The following is a 10,019-nucleotide window of genomic DNA, read 5'->3' on the forward strand; positions in this document are numbered from 1 at the left end:
TTTAACAAAGATTCACTTAGTATATCAAAAGACACCTGAAGTCTGCCATTTTCCATTTTTGCTCAGGTTTTCTACCCACCTGTCTTAGTTATCAGGTAGCATTGTTCAACCAAGACTGGGTTTCAGGTTTTAGACTCCTGGTTGTGAAAGGAGAAATGTAATCCAGGATTTCCAAGCAGGTTGAATTGAAGGGAGAAAGCAAGTCATCGGGGGTCAAGCTGATGGACCTATTTAAAAGTAAGGCATAATTACAATTTTGATAAAACAATCAAAACGATCAGCTGTATCTGAGGCAATGATGTGAGGTCGGTATTTGGACACATCAGATATTTAGAAGTGATTAGAAGTCATAAACCAGAAGAGTAGAGACCTTTTTGAAGAAAAAAAGATGTAAACAAAGTGACCACAAACAGAACAGGTAACAGATGACGGCAAACTACACACACAGGTGCCATCTTCACTCCAATTTCAGTAAACCACCTTGAAATTAGATTTACAGTGTAATTACACTCTTAGTTGTGGAGCAAATCATACAGTGTTTCCAGGTTTTTCATGGTTTTCTTTGAACACTGGCTGCTTTTTCACTTACTTTCAGTCCGGTTCTTGTATGTGGCCATTTTTACAGGAATGTTTGTCTCTTAAGCAACTTAACGCTGACCTATGAATCATTCAAGCATGAAAAGGGGATCTTACTCGAGGGATGAACCAGTATTGTGTCTAGACATGACAAACAGCTTCACAAAGAATCAGCTATTTTTAAACCAACAAGGTGATTTCCCAAAAGACTATTTAAAGTAACTCCCGGCATATTTTTAGCATGGTGTGCAGTGTGTAATTAAAAAATATCGAAAGCAGATAGAAAGTATCTGAAAGTAATATTGTCTGGCACATCAATACGAGCCACTGCCAGAAGGTTTTAACTGTCCCATAAGTATGGAGGAAATTCCAGGAGACATATCCTCTAGGACTCTAGGAGAACTGAACATTGCTATGTGGTCATTTACCCATCAGCACGACCAGTATCTGCTCCTTACTGGAAGCTTGAACAGCACGAGCACTGCCAGAGCTCCAAATGACCCTTAAGGAGGACACTGGTGTGAATTTTCCTGACCAGATAATCAGAAACAGACTTTATGAGTTCAGGTTGAGGGGCTGATGCCCTCTAGTGGGCCTGTGCTCACTGCCCACTGCCATTTTGAGCCTGATTAGAATTTGGAATAATATCATAATGCCAGATTTAGCAGATCCACCAGTTTTACTTCAGCCCACACTAGGTTCATCATTTTCTTTTCCATTAACCAATCCTTTAGTTCCCAACACATTTCCCAGTCCACATGAGTGTGGATATCCAGCATGAATTTTCCACCTACTGAAATCTGATATTTTTCACAGTGTTTCTTTAACCTTTGAGCTGTGTACAATCACAGTTGGTTTTAGACCAGTAAAAGCTGACTGAGGCAATAAAGGTAAGAAACAGTCAACACCATACATAAATAGAGTGCAAAGAATTGAACATTTGCATAATTTATACAAGATATTCGATACTCTCTAACTTTCTCTCCTACCAGAGCTGTTCCTCTGATGTACTCCTTTCTGGTGAGTCCTGATTGTCACGCCTAAAAGAGTTTTTCCAGTAAGGTTTTGACAAAAACAAAAGAAAAAAAATGCCAAAAATAACATTTTGATGACTCAGTCTTTTAACTGACTATTGATTTATTGTCAATTGTGAACAAGGTTTAGTATTTTTTTCTTTTTCTTTTTTGCACAGGTGAATCTGTGTTATGAAAAATAAAGTAAACAGGTTTAGATCGAAATGCCCACTAGGGGGCAGAACCGTATTGTATTTGAAAAAGTCCGCAGTCTGGAAGCGCTGACTAAAGGTGGAGTTTTCAGAGATTGTAATTCGACCCTTAAAAGTGAAACTAGTTTGTATATTTGCTCTCATTAAAGTCTCCTGCCGTCTCATCCTTTCATCTTCTACTAGAAAAAATACTTCAGAACAGATTTTAATGTGACACATTTTCTCCTTGAGGTAAACAACGCAATGGGGAAAAAAAAGCTTTCTCATAAGGAGACTTTTGTGATGATGTCATGTTGACAAGATAGTTCCAAGACACGTGGATTGTTTCTTCTTATGTGGAGAAGCCTGAGCCAAACACGTGGGGGAGTTTTTTGTTTTTTTTTAGGAAAGTACATAGCATTAATTTTGTGTTTTAAAGCTTTTGATGGTAAAATGGAAGAAGAGTTTTAAATGCAGTTTCTGAAAACTGGTGGGGAAAATAAAAGGCAAATATCAAACAGGAGGTGAGTTCATCATGAGTAAATTAGTGGGAAGTTCATATCTGCCCACGTTCTATAAACAGACCCACCCGTGACAAGTATATTAATGAATATTCACTCTGATTTGGAGATGTGAAAAGAAAAGGGTTGCAAGAGACTGACTTAGTCAAGTAATTCTGGAGTACTCTCATGAGATCAGGTACATTTTTCAATTAGTCAGCTCCCTCCGAAGCAGCAGAACAGGTTTATCATCACGCTGTTATCTACACTGCCAGCACATGCTGAAAAACAAAGACTGAGCACTCTGTCATCCTTTTCTTCTACTGCAAGATTGGAATAGTTTTTCTTTTTTTTCTTTTTTTTAAGATTTCTATATATGAGATTAAATGGACTCACTGTATCATTTTTGACCAGGATATGCACTTCAATGCACATATTAAACAAATATGTAGGATTTATTTCTTGCATTTGGACAATATCTCTAAAACTAGAAACATCCTGTCTCAAAGTGATGCTGAAACCAATGTGTTGTAATTTGCTATATAAATAAAATGGAATTCAATTCAATTCATTGCCCCCCTTGATAACCCCGGGCTCTATTATGATATATATGTAGATGTTGTTGCCACTCCATTAATGAAATAGCAACAGATGAATAATGACCTGTGCAAATGTGAAAGAAAAGAACACTAAAGCTTACCATAAATGGAATATCTTACACAAACATCCCAGGCTTCTCCACCTGTTTGCACTTAGAAACCTGTTTCTGCCCCCCTCTTCACTATTACTCTTATCTTACAGGTGTCAAAAGTAAAGTTGATATAGGATGACCTTTCTCCTGATCAGGTGCCAAGAAACACCACATCACTGAAACTGTCTATCACTGCTTTTGTTGGGTGTCACTTGACCATTCCTTCATCAGAGTGTCTATGAATTCAGATCCAAACAGCTTTTTGTAAGTAATCCATTGGCTGCGATCAGACAAACCACCTGCCAGGAAAAAATCAGAGATGAGATGTACAGTAACGTCAGACAGGACATGAAGATTTGGTGTTCCGTTAGATTTAAAAAAATCATCAAGGTGTCCATAAAGCATTATACCCTGTATCCTTATGATCCTGACCATACATCCATGTAACAGTGCCAGACTTACCTGCTAACAATAATAACCAGAATTTATTTCATTTTTTAAAAGTGTGGAAAAAACAAAACACAAATAAACAAATAAAGTAAAAACTGTGAAAACCTCACTACTATACAGTTGTTATTTAAAAATAACACTGAAACATGTTGGTCTACGAGGTGTTGCTTTGTTGTTTTCATTTTCTCACCTTTACCAACCATCTGTTCAGTCAGGACTTTTTACATCTTTGGGATTGAGTGGCATCTCTGTTGTCCTGTGTTTAGCTGAGAAAAGTTCAAGATTTTATAACACAATAGTCATGGGGCCAAAAAAGTTGGTGCTGAAATTGGAATACCTTTATCAAAATTATTTGAGGCACTGAATTTGCTTACTATTTTTTGGCATTAGGTATAACTCACCAACAATCAGACGGACAATTGAAAACCTTGTTTGACTTTTTAACTTTGGGATGAAACATCTGTATCTTTCTTCATTTCTTCTAGTGTCACATTAGTGATTCTTAGTGAGATGTTTCCTTCTTTCAGGCCTTCTGTGAACAACGCTGTCCTCCCGATGTACGATGGGATCTTCATGTCTGTCACCTCACAATTGTGCCGATAAAAGATGAACATATTCATTTAGGCTCAGACGATTTTTGGGGTCTGGGTGGAGGTCGGGCCTCAACCACTCCACCATCAGTCTGCCACATTTAACTTTGGCTCCATGTGACACGGCAGGATGGCACCATCATCTGAAGTAGCCTTGACTGGGTGAGGTGCATAAAATAAATGAAACTGTCCTGAGGAGAAGAAAAATTAATTGATTAAAACAAGTTACATTTGGCATTTTTTAAGAGCAATAGAGAAACACATGCTTTCAAAGTTATTATTTAACTTACTGTGTAGTGTGTGGTTGCAAAGTCTCTGTGTGGTAGCCTTATGTTAGACCGACAGTCTGTAAAATGATGGAGAAAAATTATTTTGAAACACCCACAACTTCTCCTTAGTTGTGAGTTTGGCTTTCTAAAGCCCATGCTGCAGGTCCTGCAGGTTCAAACCGGACTTTGTGGTGAATCCACAAACCACAAGCAGTCATCTCTGGCTCTCTTGCACAGTGTGTCTGTCTCATGACTTCCTCCCCTAACCCCAACTGCACAAAGCACAGAGAAAACATTAAAAACTCCACACAGAAACACAGCAGGCTGGATTTAATCCCAGGGGCAACAGTGCAAGCTAATGGATCACCATACCACCCATAGAGGAAGTGTGACTCTAAAATGACATCCACTGTGGGAGCCAAGTTAAGATAGTTCATATGTTTTAGTATTTATATTTCGCTGTTGTTAAGCTTGTTTGTGTAATTAATAATTTTAGGAAATAGATGCATGTTTATGGTGGAACTAGGTTACGTAGTACCATGAATACATGTGCCTTAAAGACTCGTGTTTATAGTAAAATCCGGCCATCACGGATGTATGCAAATTAGTGCATGCGGTGCGGGAGGGGGGAGAGAGAGAGAAAAGGAGTTAACACGGCATAAGCTATACGGGGCAGCAGGGTAGAACAGAGCCACACGGTTTTCCTACCGTAGTAGGTTATTTTGTTGAGGACAAGTTAAACCTGACCACTCCTGTAAGATGCAAAAACTGTGGAATAAATTTTTTGTTACATCTTTTTACATCGGAGTCCCGTGGAGTTCTTTTTCCTCTTCAAACTGACGTACGCGAGTGAATCACGGGAAAACTGGTCTCACGGCTTAAACATTTTGTAGGAAAACCCGCTCGTTGTGGAGTAATTGACGCGACTAAAGAAGGAAAAAACCCGAGCTGCTGCAGCGACAACAAACGTGAGTAAGTGGAGCTAATTCACGAGGAAAAATTGCTGAGTCATGGTGGATGCTGAACTGTGTGGTAGCCAACCTGCATGATTTTTGGATGATAAAATAAGGATTTTGGTGTTGCTATTCGGGAAATTAATAGCATGAACAACGAAGAAGAAGACACAGTAGCAGAATTGGAAGCTAGGGCGGTGAAAATCACACCTAAAGCTATGGAGGAAAGGCTGCAACGTATTATCAATTTACGGAAGGCCAAGCTAGCCAAATTAACAGGCACAGTGAAACAAGTGCGCCAGCTGATGGAAAATGAATGTGATACCAGCCTAACAGAAGTAACACAGTTAATGAAGGATTTTAATGAGCGGTTTGGAGAGTTTTGTGGTTTGAACACAAATGTTAAAGAGGTGCTCCAGCAAATGCCGGAGGAGGATTTAACTAAAGACCAGGAAAATTGGTTTGAACCTAAGGCTGATTCCTTTAAGGCTTTTGCTGAGACAGCTTCGGCTTGGATTGACAAGATGGCCATGCGCGCTGTGGAGGCTGAAAAATGCAATGAAGATGTGGATCCATCTGACAGCATATCTAATGCATCTGTCTCAAAACGCAGTGATAAGGCATTGTCAGAACGCGGCTCCTGCGCTTCGTCATCGGTGTCGTCCACACGCATGAAGGCAGAGGTGGAGCGAGCTACCTTATTGATTAAGGCATCGTCTTTAAGACAGAAACGCTTGCTGGAGGAAAGGGAGGCTAAGCTCCAAGCTGAAAAGGAGGAGCTAGAAATACAAACAGCTCTTGCAGCAAATGAGGCAAAGATCAAGATCTTATCGGAATACGAAAGTCGTGCATCCAAGGCATCCAGTCGCGTATCCACTCGGGATGGAATGAACTCCTACGTGGCATCGCATAAGGTTGGAGATTTATTTACTTCACAGCAGTCAAATAGCCCATCCCCCACGCGAGAAAGACAAGCGCAGAAGAAGAACATTCTCCAAAACGCACAGCAAACACACACTGTTACCTCCCAGCCATCGCAGACACCAAGTGCTCTACAGGATGTGGTCGAAGCGCTAACTAAGCAACAGAAGTTAGCTACGTTGCCCCCGCAGAACATATCTGTGTTTAAAGGGGACCCATTAGAGTATCGGCTGTTCATGCGAGCTTTTGAACATGGTGTGGAGGACAGAACAGAGAGCGACAAGGATCGATTGTACTACATGGAACAATACACAAGTGGGCAACCACGAGAATTGATACGGAGTTGTCTTCATATGGAACCTACACATGGATATCAAACGGCTAAGAGACTGTTGGAAGAGCACTTTGGAAATGCCTACAAGATATCAGTGGCATACATTCACAAGGCTCTTAACTGGCCAACCATCAAGTCAAATGATGGAGAGGCTCTGCATGCTTTCGGCCTCTATCTTACTGGATGTCGTAATGCAATGATGGATGTGGAGTACATGGAGGAGTTGGATAACACGGCCAACATGCGTGCTATCGTTTCCAAGCTTCCGTACAAGCTGAGAGAAAGGTGGAGAACATATGCTTGTGGGGTCTTAGACAAGGCAAAACGCAGAGTCACATTTGCAGATCTGGTGGAGTTTGTCAATAAGCAGGCCAAAGAAGTTTTGCATCCATTGTTCGGTGATATAAAGGACAGCACATTAAAGGTCCAAGTTAGAGGGCAAGTGGATGAGAGGTTGCAAAGGAGAAGTGGAAACAGAAAAGGATTCACTGCAGCTGCAACTATCACCACTACACAGGACGTACCCTCTAAAGAAAGGAACAAGGTCAGCGGGAAGCAGGTGTGTGCATTTTCCAAACCCTGTCTTTTCTGTCGTGGTGAAGAGCACACCATGGAACAGTGCAAGAGGATGAAGAAGTCACTTCATAAGGAAAAGATTGACTTCATGCGAACTAAAGGACTATGCTTCAGCTGTCTTAAACAGGGACACATGAGTGGTTCGTGCCAAGAAAAGGCAAGTTGTCAGGTTTGTGCACAACCGCACCCCACAGTGTTACACATGAAGACTAAGCCCAGTGCTACAAGCAAAAGGGTAGCTTCTGAAGTGGAATCATTAGAAAGAGAAGACCAAACAGAGTCAATCGTGAATGGATTTGTTGAAATGGAAGCACCTGCTCACGCTGCAGAGAAAACAGAGCACATTTTGGCAATAGTTCCAGTACAAGTGACACCTAAAAGAGGACAAAAGGTGACACACACTTATGCTTTTCTGGACCCTGGCAGTACTGCCTGCTTTTGTACTGAAGAGTTAATGCATGAGCTTAACTTGTCTGGCAGAAAGACAAAGATTTTGCTGAAAACAATGGGAGAGGAAAAGGTCGTCAGTAGCCACATTGTGTCTGGGTTGGAAATAAGCAGCTTAGACAGCAATGACTTCTTTGAGTTGCCAGAAATGTACAGTCACAGTGACATTCCTGCTTCTGCCGACAATGCTCCTTCTCAAGACTACGTGAACAGGTGGACCTACCTTCAGCAGGTGTCTATACCTAGGATTGAAGCAAAAATTGGACTGCTAATCGGGGCTAATGCACCTAAAGCTGTTGAACCTTGGCAAGTTATAGCCAGCGAGAATGGCGGTCCATATGCTGTGAAGACAAGGCTCGGTTGGACCATCAGCGAACCCCTCCAAGGAAGCAGTTCACAAAAGGCACCATTCGGACTGATTCAGGTTGCAGCAAACCGAATATCAGTTAGCAAACTGGATGAACTCTGGGACCAGCAGTTTAAAAGTGACTTCCCTGAGCGTGAAAGAAACGAGAAACAGGAAATGTCAAGAGAGGATTTGCAGTTTCTGGAGATTGTGGACGGACACTACAGCATCGCTCTGCCATTGCGGAACAAGCGCATTAAGATGCCCAACAACCGCAAAGTGGCTGAGCAACGTGCGTTACACCTAAAGCGGAAGTTGGAGAGGAATACTTCATTCCACGCAAAGTACTCGGCTTTCATGAGTAACGTCATAACCAACGGTTACGCAGTGAAAGTGCCAGAACAGGACCTTGATCGTGACGATGGAAAGGTTTGGTACCTACCGCACCACGGAGTTTACCATCCCAAGAAACACAAGCTTCGAGTGGTCTTTGACTGTGGAGCATCGTACAAAGGCACCACCTTAAATGATCAGCTGTTACAAGGACCAAATCTTACCAGTACCCTTCTTGGGGTAATTATCCGGTTCAGACAAGAGGAAGTGGTCATCATGGCAGATGTGGAAGCAATGTTCCACCAAGTAAAGGTGCCTGATGAGGATTCTGACCTTCTTCGGTTCCTGTGGTGGACATCTGGTGACATTACTCAGAATATGGTGGAGTACAAGATGGTGGTTCACATTTTTGGTGCAACTTCGTCACCAAGCTGCGCCAGCTTTGCTCTGCGCAAATGTGCTGAAGACAACCGAGATCCAGCCAACAGCCAAGCGGTTGACACAGTCCTGCACAACTTCTATGTGGACGACTGTTTGAAGGCTGTGAGCTCAGAAGAGGAAGCCATACAGTTATACCACACTCTTAGAGCTGTATGTCAGAGGGGTGGATTCAGGCTCACAAAATGGATAAGCAATAGCAGAGCAGTTCTGTCTGCTATTCCAGAAGAAGAAAGGGCATCGGAGGTTAAAGATCTCGATCTGGATCAGGACACACTCCCCATTGAGAGAGCGCTGGGAGTCCAATGGTGTATTCAATCTGACAGCTTCAGGTTCAAGATTGTAATGCCAGACAAGGCACCCACTCGGAGGAACCTTCTGTCCACTGTGAGTTCTGTCTACGACCCACTGGGTATCTTGTCACCAGTCACGCTTCAAGCAAAGAAGATTCTGCAAGAGCTTTGCAGGAGAAAGATTGGCTGGGATGTCATCATACCTGCAGACCTAGCTCACAAGTGGCACAAGTGGAAGACCCAGCTCCGCCAGCTAGGGAACATAAGCGTTCCAAGATGTTTTAAACCTGTGGGCTTTGGAGAGTCAGTATACAATCAGCTGCAACACTTTGCTGATGCCAGTGAAGAGGGCTACGGTACAGTAAGCTACTTGCTACAGAGGAACAGCCGTAACGAAGTCCACTGCGCATTCATGTTGGGAAAGGCAAGAGTGGCCCCACTTAAGCCCATTACAGTTCCCCGCATGGAACTTACCGCAGCAACCATGGCAGCACGCATAGACAGGGTTCTGACATCTGAATTGCAGCTTCCGCTCCAACCATCTGTATTTTGGTCAGATAGTACCACGGTACTCAAGTATATCAGCAATCAAACAAGTAGATTCCGTACCTTTGTTGCTAACCGTGTGGATGCAATCTTGAAATGCTCCAGTCCAGAGCAATGGAGGTATATCAACACCTCACTGAATCCTGCCGACTTTGCATCAAGGGGGCTCCGAGCAGAGAGCTTCATGCAATCCCACACATGGTTACAGGGGCCGGATTTTCTCACCAAACCCATGGAAGAGTGGCCAGAAGAGGTGCACCCAGTTGAAGGCCTGACTACAGATGACCCAGAGGTAAAGGGTAACCTGGTGTGTGCTAGTACAATCAAGGAATGTGAAGATGTAGTGCTGGAGTTCCTGCACTACTTCTCATCCTGGTTTAAACTTAAAAGGGCAGTGGCATGGATGCTTAAAGTCAAGAGCATTCTGCTGCAATTGTGTCGCAAAAGGAAGGAGTTGTGTGCTGTTAAAACACAACCTGAAGTCGAGAGGGATATGGAAGGTTTCAAGGACAGCCTGTTTCAAGGGGACACCAACAAGCTAACGGTAGAGAA

The sequence above is a fragment of the Rhamphochromis sp. 'chilingali' genome, assembly GCF_963969265.1.
Source record: "Rhamphochromis sp. 'chilingali' genome assembly, chromosome: 1".
In the NCBI taxonomy this organism is placed as follows: domain Eukaryota; kingdom Metazoa; phylum Chordata; class Actinopteri; order Cichliformes; family Cichlidae; genus Rhamphochromis; species Rhamphochromis sp. 'chilingali'.